Below are 20,683 nucleotides of genomic sequence, written 5' to 3'. Positions count from 1 at the left end.
CCATCACATTCCCATCACATTCCACCTGGCAGTTGAACCAACCTTCTTAGGGATCTCCCCACTTGTGCTCTTGTCTTCCCACCCATTAGAGATCCTTCTAAAAATAAATCAGATTGTATAACACCCACCTTTTATAACCTTATGAAAGCCTTCCTTTCTTTTGGGAATGAACTCCCAATTCCTTACCCCACCCACCTGCTCTTCCAGACCTGTCCCCTGCCGCCTCTTTCCCTGGCTCTCAGATCACCTGCTTGATCCTGGGGCACCCGTGCAGTGCTGCCTTGGGGCCTTCGCCATTGCTCTTGCCACTGCCTGGAATGCCCTTCCCCCAGGTCTTCAAGCAGCCAACTCTTTCTGGGTTTCAGACCTCCTGTGGCACCTCCCAGACAGGCCTTCCTTGATCACTTCCTCCGAAAGCCCCCCAGCCCTGTTGCATTGGGCTTCCCAGGTGGCACTCGTGGTAAAGAACCTACCTGCCAATGCAGGAGGTGCAAGAGACTTGGGTTCGATCCCTGGGTCAGGAAGATCCCCTGGAGGAGCAATGGCAACCCACTCCAGTATTCTTGCCTGGAGAATCCCATAGAAGAGCCCAGCAGGCTACAGTCCATGAGGTCCCACAGAGTCCAACATGACTGAAGCGACTTAGCACAGATGCACCTGTCACATTGTCACATTCTGTTGTCTTCAAGACATTTATCTCTGTGATAAATTATCTTCTTAACTCTTTGTCTATTGCTTATGTCTCGTCCTTGCTGGAATGTGAGCTTGAGGAGAGCAAAATCTTGCTTGTTCAGCAACTTCTGTTTTCCCAATGCCTAGAACAGTGCCTGAAACAGAGCAGATATTCAGGAAATTGGCATCAAATGAATGGATTGGGTGTGTGGTGAGCTGGCACTGAGAGAAGGGAATGGGCGAGACAGGCCCGCAGCCTTCTGCTCCATGCCAAAGATGAGATCTGCTGCGTAGCTCCCATTCCCCCTGGTGGGTGCCCGTCTTTGCTTGTAGACTGGACTTGCCATTGGGAACACTTGTAAGGATTAGCTGGAACAGAAAGTAACTTTCAACTTTAAAACTACTAGAAAACAACAGTGACAAATTCGAGAACAAGGTGCATCTGGAAAGCGAGAATATAATGCTAAGAAAAAATATGCAAAGAATACTAAAAGTGCAATACTAAATACTAAACGTGAAATCAAAAATGTCATCGCAACATAAGACATTCAGTAGAGGGTCTGGGGGGAGGGATAAAGAAATTTTCTAAAAGATTAAAATACAAAACTTGGAAGAAAAGTTGCAGATGATCAACCCAGAAGAGTCAGTATCTGTTGAAAAGGAGTTCTTACATGAGAGAACAGAGAATATAACAGAGAGGGAGAGAGATTAATGAAAGCAAGTTCTCTAATAATGAAAATAGTATGTATTTTGGGTTGAATGTTCTTTTAAATACTTCTGGTTGATCTTTCCAAAGATGGCCACATCTCCTGTTCCACATGACTTTTGCAATGAGACTTTTTTACCTCTTTCAGTACAGAGTCAGTTTTCTCTACCCTTAACCCTCTGCTTATCCTGAATCACAGGTTTCAACAAGAATATCTTCCACTTGAAGATATTCTTATCTGTAAGAAATGCATGATTAAATAGCTAATTATCTTTGTAAAAAAGATTAAAAAATTATGTTCTAATAAGAGAGAGGATGGGAACGAGGTTTGAAGTACCTCTTTCTCTCCCTGTTTCTCTTCTTGTTTTTAGTAACGTTTTCTTTGGGATAGCACAAATTAGTGACAGAGGAATACATGTCATATTTTCTAGGGGAAAATTTTATTTTCCAGTTTGAACTCTTCTATTTTGAAAGAACTTGAAATTTTGTTACCATGTATATATATATTACTTACACAAAATATTTTTGTGTATTGCTGTAAAATAAATAATGCTATAAAAGAAGATTTTTGTCTTGGAAGAAATATACCAAATGAAAGAAAAGTCTATGTGTGGAAATAAAGTATATCTTTGGTTTATGGGTTGGGGGGTGTGGGGAGAAAGATTAGCTTAAATCCTTGTGACAAACTGCTGGTTTTCAAGTTTTAATGTACACGAACTACTTAGCATCTTGTTTAAATGCAGGTCCTAATTCAGCAGGTCTCCCGGGGGTTTGAGATTCTGCATTTCCATCAGCTCTTAGGTTAGTTTCAGGATCACAGCTTGAGTAGTGAGGCCAGGGAGTATTGGAAAGATACATTTGAAGCCCTTCTCTCCATCCGTTGCTGTTTCTTCCTTCTGTTCAAATGTGGTCAATCTCCCCTTTGGCCATGGTCCATTGTGATCAGATGGGAATTTGACCTGGTGAGTCTGGTGCAGAACACTGCTCCAGCACTTCCCAGGAGCTGCCAAGGGTGAGTGTGAGTGGCCTCAGAGGGATGGTGTGCTCGTCACTGGAGGTGTTCCTGTGAGCTCAAATGGTCATGTGTCGGAGGTGTCATGAGCCTTGTGTGGGGACGAGGGGGCTCCTCCGTACAATTTCACCTTGTGCCTCTGTGTGCCTTCTACAAACTTGTGGAACCAGGATCTCAAGTTGGGGCTCATTCACCTGTGACTTTCACAGGTCATCTGGCAAGCTTCAATCCCCACCCTTCTCAGTCCTTCCATTGGCATTCTAAGTACTGTATGTGTGATTTGGTAGGCAGGGCAGGGGGAGAAGGGTTGATGGCTAGGCTTCAGGAATAGTTCAGTCATGTAGGAATGTAATGCCTGACTTGATTGGATCTAGGAGTGGGAGGGGGTTCTGCATTTTATATTGTCTTCCCACCTTCAGCTTGGTTCAACAGACCTTGATTTATTGTAACAAACTCTCAGTGATTCAGTACAATGGAGGTTTATTTCTTGCTCATGTCATAGATCAAAACAAGCTCTACTCCAAGTAGTCACTCAGGGAATCCAGACTCTCCCATCTGGTGACTCAATTCCCCATGCATCTGTTTCCACCCAGCAACAGAGGGAGGAGAGAGTGTGAAAAATTGCAGGGAGATTTTATGGGTTGCCTGATGGAGGTACACATCACTCCTGTTCATATTCCATTGATCAGAATTCAGTCACATGACTGTAATTCCCAGCAAAGAAGGCTGGGAGATGTAGTCTAGTTGTGTGCCCAGCTATGTGTCAGACATTGTGATGAGCAGTGGGCACAGTTGCTTACAAGAGGCTCACAGGCTTTTGAAAGGAGGCAGATGTATGAACAAATCATTACCATATGGTAGTAAGTGCGGCTCTAGAAGTGTGACTGAACCACAGAAGCAATCTAGAGGAGTCAAGGAGGGCTAAAGGCCTCAGAGGTGGTGGATTGGATTCCAGGAGAGAGGAACAGAATGTGCAAAAGCACAGAGCTCTGGAACAGCATGTTGTATCCAAGGAGGATGCTGGCAGGGCATGCAGTGTGTGCGGACCTGCAGTAGTAGCAGGACACAAGACTGGAGAGGTCAGGCGGGGCAGAGGTCGTGAATGGGCTTGTGTCCCACAGGAGGCTGACAGCCAACAAAGGGCTCAAAGCTGAAACAGCCAGATGAAGGCGGATTACAGCAACATCAGGGATGGTAAGTGCTTAGCACTCTCCTCATCAGAACCTTTAGAGAGGTTTTATATGTGTTTTGGCCTCTTGTGCTGTGGGGTGTCTGACAGAGGAAGATATGGGAAGGTGGGCAGGGGACTGACCCGAGGCACCAGCTGCAGCAGCACCCCTGGGCACTCCCTGGGCCCGTGTGGCTTCTGCCAGGTCCACCCGACAGCCCAGGTCTCACCAGTGGCTTCCAGTAGCTCTAGGGTCACTCAGGCAGGGGAGAGTCAAGCTCTTGGGAAGTGAGCGTGCCATATTGCTAGGGCCAGGCCACAGGGAAGAGCTGGACTCTGCACAGTGATCTCAGCCTCTGTAGCCAATTCTTCATGTTTTCCTTTTACACAAGACTGGGAGGGGAGAGGCGAGGATGGGGTCCAGAAGTACCCTCACCCTTTTGGAAGAGAGAAGAAAATACGGAAACAAGACACGTGGAGAAGGGGAGGGAGAGGAAGGCAAGGACGTTGGATTGTCCACTGGGAGCGTCCCACGTGGCTTCTTTCCCAGAAGGCAGGGTTAAGGCAGCACCACAGCACCTGTTCTGAGATCTCACTGCCTGAACAGCAGCCTGGGCCCAGGACCACCGAGGGTCTGTCTCGGTCTCATCTCTGCCAGGAATGTGCTGTCTTTGCCCCAGACTTTGACCTGACTTTGATCCCATGGCTGGTCGGAGACCACAATTCTGGGCCATTTGGAGGGATGATCAGGATGAGAGAATGAAGAGACACTGGGGCTGGGGGTGTGGTCCAGCCAGGCAGAGAAGGTAGAGGTCTGCCCTCCTTCGGCCCCTTCCTCCTTCCTCACCTCCTTGCGGGCCTCTCACTGTTAGTTTTTTTAATTAATTAATTAATTTAGGCTGTGGTGGGTCTTCATTGCTGCAATGTGGCCTTTCTCTAGTTGTGGAAAGCGGGGTCCACTCTTCATTGCCGTGCATGGGCTTCTCATTGAGGTGGCTTCTCTTGTTGCGGAGCGCAGGCTCTTGGTGCACGGACGTCAGTAGTCGTGGCTTGCGGGCTGTAGATTGTGGGCTCAGTATCTGTGGCACATGGGCTTAGTTGCTCCGCAGCTCGTGGGGATCTTCCTGGTCCAGGGATGGAACCTGTGTCCCTTGCATTGCAAGGTGGATTCTTAACCACCATGGAAACCCCCCTCTCACTCTGTTGACAGTCCTTAGGGGTTCAGGCAGGAGAGGGAAGTGTCAGGCAGCTCTGAGACCTTGTGAGGGGTCTCTGGTGAGGTTAGGGGATAGAGAGACACCTCTCCCCAGGAGGGACCAGAGTGACCTTAGCCAGGACCCCGCTGGAACTGCCACCCCAATGTGGGCAGGCTCACCTTAGGCGACCTTATTCTCTGTGGGGAGTGTCTGTGCTGACACCCTGGACCGGTCCCAGGCTTTCTTTGGCAATTCATCCCCGCGCAGATGTCTCTTTCCCCATTGCTCCATCCCATGTTCCGGGCAGACTTGTCTTTCCAGAATTCCACTTTCACATGGTTCCTTCTGCTCAGCATCCTCCAGGGGCTCCCTCTTGCCCTGAAGAGGAAGTCCAAGTTTTTCCTTCTTGTGTCAGATGACTGTCCAGCCAACTTCTTACACCACCCGGCACTCACTCTTGCAGCCCCAGCACCCAGCTCCCACAGCCCCGCTGCTTTCCTGGGTGTGAGAGGAAGGAGGACCCAGACAGCAGCACAGGGGTGTTGGGAGATTGGGGTGTAGCTCCAATTCCACGGCAGGAAACCACGTCTCAGGCCCTGTGAGTCCTGGGGGAGCTCTGCTCATTCTCAGAGCCCGGCTTAGAGCTGACAGAGTCCAGAATCTCTGACCCAGTCTTTGGTCCCTAGCTTTCCAGGTGTTTGGCTGCTTTAGCAACACTCCTTTCCTCCCTGGTCCAGGGAAGCATGGGCCATGTGTGTTGGACTGTGAAGTTACAGGTGAGGGACCTGAAGTCCTCTCAGCCATCGATAGTGAGGGCAGGGTGTGACTGACAGCCCGGAGCAGCTCCCTCAAAGCAGAAAGGGCTGGAGGAGGAATAGGAAGATCATCCCACTGCAGCTTCTTCACCTTGGAAAGGGCGACCTCATTTGTCAAGCATGTATGTAAGCCAAACACTGTGCTCACCTGTGTAATCTCATTCAATCCACACACCACGGTGGGGAGGCTGTTTTCAGTGACTACCCCCTTAAAGATGAGAAAACTGGATCCCAGAGAGGTTAAGTGATCCAGTCAGTGTCACATAGCCAGGACGGGTTGGAACTGGAACCCTCTGCCCTTGACTCCCACCCCATGCTTTTTCTCCAAAGGTTGTGGGTCTGCATGGTGGAGGTGTGTGGAAGGAGCCCCCTTTGTAGTTTCACGGGGAAAGCAGGGCCTCTTCTGGTTGGATACTTTCTAGGATAAGGCCATTGTGCACATCCCTGCTTCTTCACTCTGCATCTCTCTGTGGGTGTTGCAGGCCCCACCACGTTAATGTCAAATACATCCCAGCCAGCTCCCACGCACCCAATGAGCTGCTGGGAAAGCCAGAGGTCTCCTCCCCAAACAGCCCACGCACAACAGCTGGGCAGCTCCCCAGGGGCCCCTAGAGGCTCACAGACACCTCCCAGACCCGTCTGTCCCTCATGGGCTCTGTGCCTCCGTGACCTCAGGGCTGTAGGTTCCCAAGCACTTTTCCTGGCACTGGGGATACAGGCTAGCGCCATACCAAGAGTGATGCTGATGACAGCGGTGATAATAATAGCTCACGTGTGGGGGCCGCTAGTCTGTGCACACTCTGTGCCAAGTACTTGACACACATTATCTCATCGAATCCTCTCGCTCACCCCATCAGGCAGATTCTACAACTGTCCTCATTTCGCAGATGAGGAGACTGATTTGAATCCAGATCTGAGTAGCTATGTACCGTTTATTATTATTCACATTTTCCAAAACATTGTGCAGGCACCTTGTGAGCGCAGGAAGAGGCTTTGGGGTAATACGTGGGCTAATTCTTTCTCTTTTCATAGTTATGTGTTGTTTCAATGTGTGCTGGGGTTAGGGGGTGAAGTCTTATGTGCTCCCCAAATGCGTATGTTGAAGCTGTAATCCCTAGCACCTCAGAATGTGACCTTATTTGGAAATAGGCTTGTTGCAGATGCAATTAGTTAAGATGAGGTCATGCTGGTGGGCCCCTAATCCAGTGACTGATATCCTTATAAAAAGGAGAAATTTGGACACAGACAGGCACACAGGGAGAACGCCATGTGAAGATGAAGCCAGAGACGGGGTGATGCTTCCACAAGCCAAGGAACACTGAAGATTGCCAGCAAATCATAGAAACTAGGAGAGAGGCATGGAACAGAGCCTCTCGCACAGACCTCGGAGGGAGCTAGCCCTGCCAACACCTTGTTCTCAGACTTCTGGACTCCAGAACTGAAACAATGTATTTCCATTGTTTAAGCCATTCAGTTTGTGATGTTTTGTTGTGGTGACCCTAGCAAGTTAATCCAGTTAGAATATGAATGTATGTGTGTGTGTGTGTGTGTGTGCACATAGTGTTCCCTGGTAGCTCAGCTAGTAAAGAATCTGCCTGCAATACAGGTGACCCTGGTTTGATTCCTGGGTCAGGACAATCCCCTGGAGAAGAGATAGGTTACTCACTCCAGTATTCTTGGTCTTCCCTGGTGGCTCAGATGGTAAAGAATCCACCTGCAATGCAGGATACCTGGATTCCATCCCTGGGTTGGGAAGATCCCCTGGAGAAGGAAATGGCAACCCACTCCAGTCTTCTTGCCTGGAGAATCCCCATGGACAGAAGAGCCTGGAGGGCTACAGTCATGGGGTCACAAGAGTCGGACACGACTTAGCAACTAAGCACAGCACACACATATAGTTTGTGTACACACACACACACACACCAACACGCTTATGATTTCATAGATATTATTGCTTTGGATGTGACTTTTGATAGGCTGAATAATGCTCCCCCACAGAGATGTCCCCATTCTAATTCCTGGAACCTGGGCTTGTTACCTTCTGTGGTAAAAGGAGCTTTTTAGATCTTGAAAGGGGAGCGTATTCTTGATTATCCAGGTGAGCAAGAGGCGCAGGAGATTCAGAGGAGAAGATGTGACAGTGAAAGCAGAGATTGGCGTGCTTTGAAGATGGAGGATGGGGCTGTGAGCCCAGAAGTATGGGTGGCCTCTGGAAGCTGAAAATGGCAAGGAAACCAAGTCTCCGCACTGAGCTTCAGGAAGGAAACCACTCTGCTGACACCTGGGATTTTAGCCCCTTAGTTCTCATTTTGCACTTCTGACCTGAGCTCTAAGAAAATCAGTTTGTGTTGTTTTACGGCACTGAGCTGTAGTAAGTTGTTATAGCAGTCACAGGAAACTAATATACAACAAAAATAACTATTTCAGTTTTTCCGGAAAGGGACTCAAAGAAAAGTAATAGATAAATCATAGTAGCAGCATCGATCCCATGTAGGGAAGGGGGCTGGTGCCTATACTTGAGGGACTCTGTGCTGCCCTGCCTCCAGGGGGAACTGCATCATTTGGGGAAACCCCACGGCCTGGGCTTCACTCTAGCCTATTATCACTCCTTTGCTCTGTGTTGTTGAGCAAGTTACCTAACTTCTCTGTGCACCTGTCTCCTTGCCTATAAAACACAGGATGAATCACACCTACTTGGTTTGCAGCACACTCTGTTTTGCCTCGATCATTGCTCAATATTCTAACCTTCTCTGATTCTCTTAACAGCCCTGAGAGGCAGGTAGGGGAGGATCTATCTGTGGATCATTTTTGAGCACCTGGCTTCTGCTCTTCACTTGCTTCTGCATGATTGTTCATAGTGGGTGCAGAGGCCAGGGCACTGGTGAGCTTGTGAACCACCCCACCCCTGGGTCTCCCTAGTTACCACACCTCAGCTCTGGGAGGGCAGGAGCGCCTCTAGCATCAGTGTTGCAGAGTCAGACTCAGAATCGAGGAACCCTTGCTTGAGAGTGTGTTGTATATGTGCACACGATGACAAGCTGGTGCTTCCTGGAGAGGGGACCTTGGGGTAAGCAAGGCCAAATTGAGGTGCATGGGCTCCCTGGGGAGGATGACAATTTGACGTTCCCTTCAAATCGGTGGTCTTTAAATATGTGTTGAGAATGTCTTTAGCATCTGTGGGAAGGTGTTGGGGGAAAGTAGAGAGGGCCCTGGTGGTACCCAAAGCCTCTTTTGTTGCTCTGAGTTGTTCATCTCAGACCCTCAACAAAGCAAAGCGCCCACCTGTTTCCAGACTCAGCACTTAGACAGCAGTTTAGTGAGTAAGGGCTATTACTCAAGCAGGCATCTGGGGCATCTCACCTGCCATCCCCGCCTGCAGAGTCTCCATCCACATGCAGTACCAGCCTCGAGATGAGCTCTGGAATGGATTCCTTCTCCACATCGTCACATTTTCTGAGATGCTTTCAGATGCCATGACTGCCCGCCCCCATCCTTGTGGAGTGGGACACCGGGCCTCTGCCCGTATCCTGCTCTGGGGCCAGCTGTGTGTTCATCCCCAAATCACTGGAATGAATGATCAGGGGCCTCCACCCGAGATCCCACCACTTTCTCCAACACATGGCAGCGTTTCATGGAATTCATGACAAGTCACTGCACTCCAGTCTGAGTGCTTCCTCTAGCAGTCCTGAAACTCCCACTGCCGAGCCTTTGTATTGGCCATTTTTCCCACTGGAATGCCCTCTTCCCCTTTCTCCCCGCCCCCCATTTACGCAAGCCCTACATCTAACGTGTCCTCCTCTAAGAAGTCTGCTTTGCTTCCTCCAGCCATACCAGTCTTGTGCTTCCCTGAGCCCCATCACATGCTTTTGATGCCTCTCAGAAGCCTGGCACTCATCTAACACTACTGGCTAAGCCTCTTGTGCCCGTGTGGCTTTCCCAGCTCCCAGTCACATCATGGACCGTGATGTACACTATTTGGGAAGCGTGTCTGGAACATCATGGTAATGGCTTGGTTGGGAAGGGATTTGAAGTCATGAAAGCTTGCACGCTTTCCAGAAAATATTCAAGGACGACTTCTTAGGCTTGTTAAGGACTCTGGAACCCAGGGTGGGCTCTCTCACAAAGCTGGCGTGTGTACCAACACCCCGAGTCTTCAGTGTGGCTTGTGCCCATCCCCCAGCCACCAAAGGCATCCAAGGAAGGGAGCTCCTTGCCGGGGTGGAGGGGTCCTCTCTACCCTTTGTCTCTTCTGCTGCTGCTTCCGGGATACCTAAGGTGTCGAGTCTGTTCTCCGAAGACTCTAGTGGGTTTGGCAAGAGAGCCTGTACCCTTCCTATCCATCCACCCACAACCTCTCCTTATCTTGGGAGCTCTCTGAGCAGCTGCCAGGCTGCCTCATGGCTGTGCTGCCCCTTTCTGTGTACAAAGCACGTCTCCTGCAGCATCTTCTCTGGGTCCTCATATCTTCCCTGTGAGTTGCATCATCTTCCCCCGTTGCACAGACAAGAATCAGTGCCTTGCACAGGGCCACTGTGCAGCCAGTGCCTTTTGGAGCCCAGGCTCCAGACTCGAATGCTGTGCTCAGGGCTCTGTGTGCGGCTGCTCCTGGGGTGACAAAGAGAGAATTGTCCTGACTCCTCTCTGCTGTAGAGCCCTGGTATCTTATTCTTTCTTTTTTTATTGTGCTAAAATATGCATAACATCAATCTTAACATTTTTGTAGTATGGTAAAATACATATAAAACATTTCACCTTTTTAAAAATGATATCTTTTAACAAATATCTTTATTTATTTATTTGACTGCATTGGGTCTTGGTTGCAGCAGTCGGGATCTCCGTTTCATCACGCAGGATCTTTTGTTAGAGCGCACGGTCTCAGTGGCTGTGACACATGGGCTTCGTTGCTCTGTGGCATATGGGATCTTAGTTCCCCAACCCAGGATGGAACCCGTGCCCATTGCATTGCAAGGCAAAACCTTAACCATTGGACCACAAGGAAAGTCCCTCATTTTAACCTTTTTTAAGTGTACAGTTCATCGGCATTAAGTACATTTACACTGATGTGCGGCCATCACCACCACACTTCACAACTTTTCATCTTACTTTCTCCTTCAAGTTCTAGTGTCTTATACCTTCTAGGGGTTAGTTCCTTTTTAATCAAAGTGTCACAACCCTTCAAGAGCCAAAAGCGTGCATCTTTGGAGGGGTCTTTTTTTTTCTTTCAGTTTTTATATTTGTAGTCTATATATAAGTTTCTATTGGTTGTGAGTACTGACTTTTTCCCCCTTTCTGTCTTTGTGCCTCCCATTTCTTTCTCTTGTGTTAATACCTTGGGAAGCAGCATAGATCCAATAACAGATGGAAGTAGTGGAGAGCGTGCTTGTTTTATCCCAGTGTTTCTTTACTGAGGAGTGTTGTGGGTAAACGTTCTCAGATCAAGAAAGTTTGCTCCCATTTCCTGTTTGCCACATTAAAAGAAAATCATAAATAGGTGTTGAGTTTTATCAAAGAATGATTATGTAGTTTTTATCCTTTACCTGATAATGTGGCAAATTACATTGATATCTTCTAAGTATGCATCATTCCTACACCTTCAGTGAAATTTCATAGAAATGGAACTCTAGTGGTAGAATTTCTGAATCCTTTCTTTCATTCAGTTGATTCATTCAGACTATGGTAGTCAAGAGACCGGTGTCTGTAGCCAGATTGCCTAGGTTCAAATCCCAGTTCCACATCTTGTTTTTTAGGCAGGTTATTTAATCTTTCTGTATAGTCATTTCTTTGTCTGGAAAATAGGGTATTAATAGTACCTACCTCAAAGTTGGTATGAGAATTGAGATGAGCAGGTGCCTAACCACTTGCCTGGTGGCTCAAATGTAAAGAATCTGCCTGCAATGGAGGAGACCCTGGTTCAATCTCTGGGTTGGGAAGATCCCCTGGAGAAGGGAATGGCTGCCCACTCCGGTATTCTTGCCTGGGGAATCCCATAGACAGAGATCCTGGTGGGCTACAATCTATGGGGTTGCAGAGTCGGACACGACTAAGCGACTAATACTTTGGGCTTCCCTGGTAGCTCAGTCGGTAAAGAATCTGCCTGCAGTGCAGGACACCTGGATTCAATCCCTGGATCAGGAATATCCCCTGGAGAAGGAAAGAAGGAAGTGACAACCCACTCCAGTATTCTTGCCTGGAGAATCTCATGGACTGAGGATCCTGGTGGGTCCATGGGGTCAAGAGAGTCGGATACAGCTTAGAGACTAAACCACCACCAAGTGCCTAACACAAACTAAGTTCTCAATAAATCTTATTTTTATCATCAAGCATTTATACCAGGACCTGTGGTAGGTGCTGGGAACTCAGAGTTAGGGTGACTACATGGCTCCATTAACCAGTACAGTCTTGGAAGTCCTATTTTGTACCTTGTATCCTGACATAATTATTAATAGTGTTCCTTTTCGCTCTCAGTAGCTTCCCATTTTGGATGATAAATTTTTTGATTGCCAACTGATAGATGAAGAGGTCAGTGTCATGTGGAGGACCTGCATAGACTTTGTAGCTGAGGTTCCCTAATGTGAAGCAGAATTGTGGTTGGGGTCAAGATAGAGGAATTTCTGGCCCCCGCAGGCATCTCAGACTTTCCCTTGTCTTCTTATTTGCATTTTTTTCCAACAAGAAATCTACAGTCATCATTAGCTTTGTTCCCCTGCATGTAAAAATGTCTTTTTTCCTATGGTTGCTTTTAAGAATTTTCTCTTTATTACTGATGTTTGAATAACCTGCTTATGATGTGCCTTGGTATAGTTTTCGTTATGTTTCTTGACTTCGCAGTTGAATTGCGTGGGAAGGGGTCTACGAGTCCAAAGAAGAAAGGATATTTAAAAAAATTTTGAACATTAAACATAGTGAAAACACAGCATATGAAAATTTGTGGGTCACAGCTAAAGTACTGTTTAGAGAGAAAACTATCATCATGATATGTGTGAATTTTAAAAGAAAGCTTAAAATCAATCATCTAAATTTTCACTTTAAGAAAAAAACCCTAAACCTAAATTAATTAGAAGAAAAGATATTATGAGAACAAAACAATAAAATAAAAGGTAGAAAATAGTAAAGAAAACTAATAGAACCCAAGTCTGCTCTTTGAAAAGATTAATAAAATTGATAAACTCCTACTAAGAACAACCAAAAAGTGAAAAGACACATTACCCATATCAGGAGAAAGAGAAGATACTAATTCAGGTGAAATAAGAATAAGGGGGTGTTAGTAACAGTTCTTTGTCATTAAATCCAATAAGACAACATGGGCAAATTCTTTGGAAAACTCAACTTTTTCAAAGCTGACTCAACAAGAAAAAGAAAAATGTTAAGTGCCTTTATACCTGTTAAAGAAATTGAATTCATTATCAAATACTTTCCTGCAAGGAAAGCTCCAAATCCACATAGTTTCACTCATGAACTCTATCCAGCATTCAAGGATGAAATAATACCATTCTTACACTCAAGAAGATGGAATAGTTTCTAACTCACTGTATAAAGTGAGCATAATCTTGATATCAAAACCTGATGAGAACACTATAAGAAAGGAAAATATCAGAATACCATGAACGTGGATGCAGATTTTTTCTTAAAAATATTTAGTAAATCAAGTCCAGCAGTGTATAGAAAGGATAATTGTACCATAACCAAGTAGAATTTATCTCAAAAATGCAAATTGGTTCAACATTTCAAGATCTATCAGTATATTTCACTATATTGGCAGAATATAGGAGAAAAAATGCATCAGTCGATTCAGTAAAAGCATGATTTTTTAAAAAACATCTAAGTAAACTAGAAATCAAAGAAAGCTTTCTTATCCTGGGCATCTACAGAGAACCTGCCAGTATTATCATACTTCGTGGTGAAAGCCTGAGTGTTTTCCTCTTAAGATTGGAATAAGGCAGGACTTCCCTAATGGTCCAGCTGTTGAGACATTATGCTTCCACTGCAGGGGGTGCACAGCTTCAGTCCTGGTCAGGGAACTAAGATCCAGCATTCCACTCCATATGGCACCTCCCAAAATAGACTGGAATAAGGCAAGAATGTTCTCTTTTACTTCTTTTATTCAGCATGGTCCTGGACCTTGTAGCCAGTGAAATAAGAAAAGACATACATGTTGGAAATAGAAAGATATATAATGGTCTTTTTTTTTCCTCCTGACATGACTGTCTATGTAGAAAATGCTAAGAAATCTGCAAAAGACAAAAATACCTATTAGAATCAATAAATGATTTTAACAAAGTTGCAGGATACACGTTCAGTATGCAAAAGCCAACTGTATATCTGTATACTACTGCTGCTGCTGCTGCTAAGTCGCTTCAGTTGTGTCCGACTCTGTGCGACCCCATAGACGGCAGCCCACCAGGCTCCCCCGTCCCTGGGATTCTCCAGGCAAGAACACTGTAGTGGGTTGCCATTTCTTTCTCCAATGTATGCTACTAGCAGCAAACAATTAGAAAATGAAAATTTCAAACACTGTTAATAACAGTTTCAAAACACATAAAACTTATTACATCAAGAGAATGACAAGACAAGCTACAGACTGGGAGTATATATTTGCAAAGACATATCAGATAGATGACTGTTATCCAAAATATATAAAGACCTCTTAAAATTTAACAATAAGAAAATGAGCAGCCTGACTAATAAATAAACAAAGATCTTAACAGAGGCCTCACCGAAGATATATAGATGGCAGATAAGCATATGAAGCAGTGCTCAACATTGTCTGTCATTAGGAAATTGCAAATTAAATCTACAAAATCCTATCATGACACACCTGTATCAGAATAGTGAGAAGCCAAGGCACTGACAATACCAAATGTTGGCAAGGATGTAGAGCAACAGGAGCTTGCATTCATTGCTGGTCACAACGCAAGATGCTGCAGCCACTTTGGAAGACAGTTTTTTTACAAAACTAAACGTACTCTTACCATGCAGTTCGGCAGTCATCCTCCAAATGAGCTCAAAACTATGTCCACACAAAAACCTGCACATGGGTGTTTACAGCAGCATCATTCATAATTGCCAAAACTTAGACACAACCGAGATGTCCTTCAGTAGGTGAACAGGTAAATAAGCTGTAGTACATCCACATGATGGAATCTTACTAGTCAGTGTTAACAAGAAATGAACTATCAAGCCATGAGAAGACATGGAGGAAACTTAAATGCATATTGTACATTTTAAAAATTAAAGAATCTATTTTGAAAAGACTACATCGTGTATGATTCCAACTCTGTGATCTTGTAGTAAAGGCAAAACTATGGAGATGGTAAATTCCAGTGGTTGCTGGAATTAGTGGAAAGGGGATGAGTCGGTGGAGCACAGAGGTTTCTCAGGACTGTGAAGCTACTCTATATGATTCTGTCATGGTGGACACACGTGATACATTTGTCCAAACCTATCAAATGTACAATATCAAAAACAAACCATAGTGTGAACTATGGACTTTGGATGATAGTTCTTTGTCACTGTAGGTTCATCAAGTGCAATTAATGTGCTGCTCTGGTCTGGGATTTTGATGGGGGAGACTGGGAATGTGCTTGGTGAGGAAGTCCATGAGAATTCTCTGTACTTCCTGCTTCATTTTGCTTTGAACCTAAAACTTCTCTTTAAAAGTCTATTAAAAAAGAAAACTTCTATAAAGCTACAGTTATCAAGATGGAGTGGCACAGACATAGGCTAGATATATAGATCAAAGGGATAGAATTGAGAGTCCCGGAATAAACCCATACATCTATCTTGAACTGGTTTTCTGCGAAGGCACCAAGACTATTCAAGAGGAAGGATCCCTCCTCTTGAGGGCAATGAGATGAACTTGTACCAAAACGTCTCAAAAAACTATATGAAGTGCTGAAATAGGGACTGTTGGAATTCACAGAGAGGAGGGGTGACCTTAGGCTGGATGGTCAGGGGCTTCCCAGTGTAGATATTTCCTGATACTTTCATCAAAGAAGGAAGGGATGGGGACATACATTTCAGACCACGAAGGATGAGAACGTTAAGAAAAGTCATGTGATGCATCGCTATCGTCCCTGTCTGTTAACACAGGGCCTGGTGAACAGACAAGCCATGATCTCTGAATCCCCAGGGAGATGAGGTGACTTTGCCTCTTTATAAGTGGGATCTCTAGATCAAGGAACCCACCAGCCTCTTGTAGTAACGAATGTTCCCTTTGTTCCTGAGCTGGAAATGGTCATAAGCATTGGGGCCTCAGAGCCGGAGTCGCTGGGAACTCCACCCACTCGGAAGGGCGAGGAGCCGAACTCTTGGGTTACAGATGTGCCCCAGCTGGGTCTGGGGCCCACCCCTCTCCCTCCCCAGTGTTTATTGCTGCTCAGCCCTGCCCAGGGAGAGCTGCCGAATCAGCTTTCTCTGGCCGAATCAGCTTTCTCTGGCCGGGGCTGGCTCTTGGAGCCGAGCTGTCCCGTATCTCTCGCACTATCCACCCCTTAGATAAACAGCCTGGCGTCCTCCACACGCTGCAGAGCTCTGATGTGGTTGCTCAGGGCTTCCTCAGCCAAACACTCTTGCTCTGAGAGGGACCCTGGCAACGGGCCCTGCTTTTCCTCCAGCCCAAGTCAGGCCCTTGCTGGAGTGACAGGAGAATCCACTTCCTGCCCAAAAAGGTGGCCGCAGCAGTATTCTCTGAGGGGCGGAGCTTCCTTCCTCATGGCCCACACACCCAGGCTTCCTCCCCAGGGAAGGTCTGGGCAGCTTCTTCATCAGACAGCCCCCCCTCAGCCTTCCTTTCATGTGACTTTTCTCTATCAGACCCCCGTCCTGCAAATTAGACACCCACCAGGTTATACAACTCCGCTTCCCTGGTAGCTCAGCGGTAAAGAATCCTCCTGCAAAGCAGATATGGGTTCAATCTCTAGGTGGGAAGATTCCCTGGAGAAGGAAATGGCAACCCTCTCCAGTATTCTTGCCTGGGAAATCCCCCAGGCAGAGGAGCCTGGAGGGCTAAGTCCAGGGGTCGCAAAAGAGTTTAGCGACTAAACAACAACAGGTTATCGAACCCACTTTGCAGCCCACCTGGCCCAGACATTCACCTTGTGTATTACACATGATGGCAGATGTTCATCCCCAGCCTTAATGTGCTGTGCACGGGCCACGCCACTGCCCGGTGAGGTCTTGCAAGCCCCCCATACTGAGTAAACTCAGCTGGCTGCCTGTATTTGGTTTACTCTGGAGTCTGAGCCAGGGGATTTGCTTTCTTTGAAAAGTGACCTGTAGGCAGAGAAAATGTCACAAGCATCTGGTTAGCAGTGCGTCGCCTTCCTGTGGCCAGTAAGCCCTGGAGGAGACCAGGAGGACAGATGCCGAGGCTGAGCGGTGGTGGTGTGATCAGATGACAGGTGTAGCTGGGATACGCACCTGAGAGCGGCCGGTCAGCTGGGTGCTTACAGCTCTGGGGAGGGCCCACTGACCCAGTACTTTAATTATATGGGCTTGTCTTGGCCTCAGAGGGACCCAGATTAAGACAGAGTTGGGGGAAGCGGAAAAGCTGTAACAGAAGGAGGAGGTGGGAGAGAGGTCAGCTGCCTAGCATCCTCAAGAGGCCTTCTGAGGGAAAATTCAAATCTGCGAGGCTATCAGATGACCCCTGCCTTCTAGGAGGCACATGAACCCAGGGGGAGAGGTCAGGCTGCTCTTGGCAAGGAAGGTACAGGGAACGTGACCATCGCTCTGCCAAGACAGAGCTGGCCTCACCTCCTACAGGAAGTCTTCCCTGACCTCTCCCTTCAGGTCCCACAGGATGCTGTTCATACATCCTCACCATTCCCCGTCACTCCAGAACTTGCTTGTCTGTCTCTAGCACCAGGACAAAGCTTCACAGACCTCTGGGCAGAGCCCAAGAAACTGCATTTTTAATAGACGCCTCCTTCCACCAGGGCGTCGGGTTTGAACAGACCTTAAGCTATGCTTTGAGAACCATCTTGCTCTACAGCAGCCTGTCTATAGTATATAATGTAATATCAATATAATATCCAAATATAATATCAACCACATGTAGAATTTAAATTCTTCTAGTAGCTATGTAAAAGCATAAAACAGGTGAAATTGTTTTAAGAGTATTTTTACTTAACCTTTCATATCCAGAATATTATCATTTCAACATACAATCAGTACAGACATTGTTAATGAGATATTTCACTTGTTTTGTTTCGTACTAAGTCTTTGAAACCTGGCACATATTTTATACTTACAGGGCATCTCAATTTGGATGGGCCATATTTCAACAGCCACATGTGGGTGGTGACTGCAACATGAGACAGCTCTAGAGCTTTGTTGCTGAATGTGACTGTGGACCAGCAGTTTCGGCCTCACCTGAGCTTCGTAGAAATGGAGGATCTCGGGCCCCTGCCTGGACCCACTGAATCAGCACCTGCCTTTTAACATGTTGGCAGAGGTGCTCTGTATGTGTGTTGAAGGCAGTGAAGCCCTGCTCTAGATCGAGACCATGAGCTCCTTGGTGTAGAGACTGTGATGTAACTCATCTCTAGCACCTCACAGAGGGCTGGCATATAGAAGGCACACGGCAAATGTTTTGAGAGGAAAGGAAGGAACGCATGAATCTTTCTCTGCCCACCTCTCTTGGCACCACCTTCCCTATGCATTGTTGGTGAGAATCTCAGAATCCTAGGTCTGAAAAAGAATTTAGCAGTCAGCGAACAAATGTAGATCAGAGCAGATAAGCAACTTAAAGTTTCTGTAGCCTAACTCCTTCGAGCCCCAAAGAGACAGGGCAGTTTGGGCAAGTCTCTTGGCTTGCCAGGCATAGCAAGCCTCCCTTTTTCAGGAGAAAAGTGATCTGATGAGGGCAAATTACTCTACACTGGGCCCTGAGCCGGGCCTGCCTTTCTCCCCATCCTCTCTGTGCCATTTCTCAGAAATCCTATGAAGCTGCTGCTCAGAGGCCCCAGGCCTGGCCTATAGCATGTCAGTTATATCCATCTATTTATCCTCAGTCTTCTTCCAGAAGAGATTTAAGGCACCTATAGATTTGCATAGATTTCAATGAGATGAAACAAAGGATAGAAGAAGTATTAAGGTGTACATAGGTACATGGAAAGGATGTTCACTCTGGTGTTACACGTAAGTAGTGAATACCCAACAGTAGTTGCTCAGTCGTGTCTGACTCTCTGCGATCCCATGGACTACAGCACGCCAGGCTTCCCTGTCCTTCACTATCTCCTGCAGTTTGCTCAAGTTCATGTCCATTGAGTCCGTGATGCTATCTGACCATCTCATCCAACAGTAGAGTGTAGGTAAGTCAACCATGGCCTGTTCAAACATCGAAATTCTATGTCACAATGAAGAATGCTGGTATGGAAATAATCCTGACATGAGACAATGCCATTACACAGTATAATGCATGGATGAGCTTATTTTATCTAATGCACATCTGGAAAGGATATACAGCCCAAATATTAATGTTGCTTTTTCAGGGGGAAGGATAGTGAGTGACTCTTGCTCTCTTTTTTTATCTACTGCTTCCGTCAGTTCAGTTCAGTTCAGTCGCTCAGTCATGTCTGACTCTTTGTGACCCCATGGACTGCAGCATGCCAGGCTTCCTATCTGTCACCAACTCCCAGAGCTTGCTCAAACTCACGTCCATCGAGTTGGTGATGCCATTCAACCATCTCATCCTCGGTCATCCCTTTTCTCCTCCTGCCTTCAATCTTTCCCAGCATCAGGGTCTTTTCCAATGAGTCAGTCCAATTACTGCTTCTGTAATTTCTAGTTTTTTCCCTCAATGAATATGAATTACTTGTGTAATACAGAAAAAAAATTACAAAGTAGAAGATGGCTGAGGGGATGGGGAGAGAAAAAAGTAAAAGTTGTACTCCATGTAGAATTTATTTGAAAATCTATTAATTTAAAAAATCCTAAGTACAAGTTTATAGTGTTAGGTCTGTTGTCTGTATTTGCACGTAGCAGGCAATTATTAAATGGTAGAGAGGTGGACTTACAACATTGGGGTTTGAAAACCCATGAGCCAGCTTTTGTTAAATTTTAGTCTGTGTTCAGGGAAGTGAAAGTTAATAACGGTGCAATAGTTGTGTTGTTTTGAATGGAATCCAACAACGACCCACCCTTCACATGTGGGCTCTAAATAGCCTGTGTGTGTTGGATTATGGCTGTGCAAGAGAGGATCCTAAAATCATGCAGATTTAGAACTGGGCAGGCAGGTGGCTAGATGGGAATATGCACACACGGGCATGTGTGCACACACATACACGCATGCACACATACCACACACACGTCAAATCTAGCGTAGGACCACATGTCACCACCTCCAAGGCAGCACTTTGGTCCCAGTTGACTCCTAAGTGATCTCCTGTTTCCCCAGTGTGGCCCCTTCACTTCCCTGTAGCTCCAGCCGTCCTCTGCATGATCCACCTCTGCCTGGATCCCATTACCTGTACCTCCAGCCCTGCACACTCCTCTCCAGCCTCCACTCCACTGGCTCTTCCCTTGCCTGGACTATTCTCCCCCTCCACTGTGGCTCGCTTCCTCTCCATCAGGTCTCTGCCAAATTGCCATCTGATTTGTGAGGATTCCCTCACCACGCTATATAAAATCACTGTTTCTTCCTGTTCTGCCCCACCACTTTATCCTACTTCATTTTTCTTTATAGCACGTATCCCCACAGCATAGCACTTATTTGGTTACTGTGTGGTCTCACCAACTAGAATGTAAACTCCCTGAGGGCAGGAACTTCGTCTCTTTTCTTTACTGCCGATTTTTCTAAGTGCCCAGTGCTCTAAGGAGACGCTCAATAAATATTAATTGATATTAGAAAGAAGGGATGAACTTTCATTCATCATGTGAGGGATCTTCCTCATTTTACCGATGAGGCAAAAGCTTGCAGCCTGGCCCAGGGTCATGCAGCTGGGGCAGTGGGTTGGGTCCGGCTCTCCACTCCGCTCCACCTCCCATCCTCCCTTGCCTTGGAAGGGAGGCTAACCACACACACACACGCACACACACACAGGGGCCGTGGCTTCGTCCATCCCGTCTCCTGTGTGTTTTTCCAGTTTATACAGAATTTCAGCCCAGCATAGC

At 46.5% G+C, this 20,683-nt stretch overlaps 1 protein-coding gene across 3 annotated transcripts in view; it reads left to right on the top strand.

Moving 5' to 3' along the window:
• Nucleotides 1-20,683, top strand: part of SH3PXD2A (SH3 and PX domains 2A) — a 248,436-nt gene that overhangs the window by 75,434 nt on the left and 152,319 nt on the right. The gene's annotated exons all lie outside the window — the stretch shown is intronic.

The sequence above is a fragment of the Bos indicus genome, chromosome 26 (genome assembly GCF_029378745.1).
Source record: "Bos indicus isolate NIAB-ARS_2022 breed Sahiwal x Tharparkar chromosome 26, NIAB-ARS_B.indTharparkar_mat_pri_1.0, whole genome shotgun sequence".
NCBI classification, from domain to species: Eukaryota; Metazoa; Chordata; class Mammalia; order Artiodactyla; family Bovidae; genus Bos; species Bos indicus.
Note: the sequence above shows the minus strand (reverse complement) of the source record. Positions and strands in the feature narration are given on the sequence as shown.